Source organism: Apis dorsata, unplaced genomic scaffold, assembly GCF_000469605.1.
Source record: "Apis dorsata unplaced genomic scaffold, Apis dorsata 1.3 scaffold_233, whole genome shotgun sequence".
NCBI classification, from domain to species: Eukaryota; Metazoa; Arthropoda; class Insecta; order Hymenoptera; family Apidae; genus Apis; species Apis dorsata.
In genome coordinates, this window is record NW_006263515.1 from 163,696 (window position 1) to 164,072 (window position 377).

The window sequence follows — 377 nt, forward strand, 5'->3', positions numbered from 1 at the left end:
AAAGAACCTCGTCTCAGTCTGTGAATTGCAAAAATTCGAAAATTATAATTTTTGCTTATTCTCTTTCGTTTTGCTGTCGTCTCTGTCGTCTTGCTTTTTGTAAATCGAAATAATTTTCATTGTGTTTTCATTTAGGAACATTATTTTATATAATTCGAATTCAAAAAGTTTCAAGTCGAAAAATTTAGTATCCTAGTATCTTAAGGCAACTTTTATTTATTATCAATAAAAATTACGAATTATCCAAAAATATTTAAAATCTATTTAATTTTAATTATTGTAATAAACGAGTAAAATAATAATTGATAAATTTAATATTGAATATCAGATGATTCAGATGATTCAATTTGAAAAATTTTAAATGATAGTAATCCTAA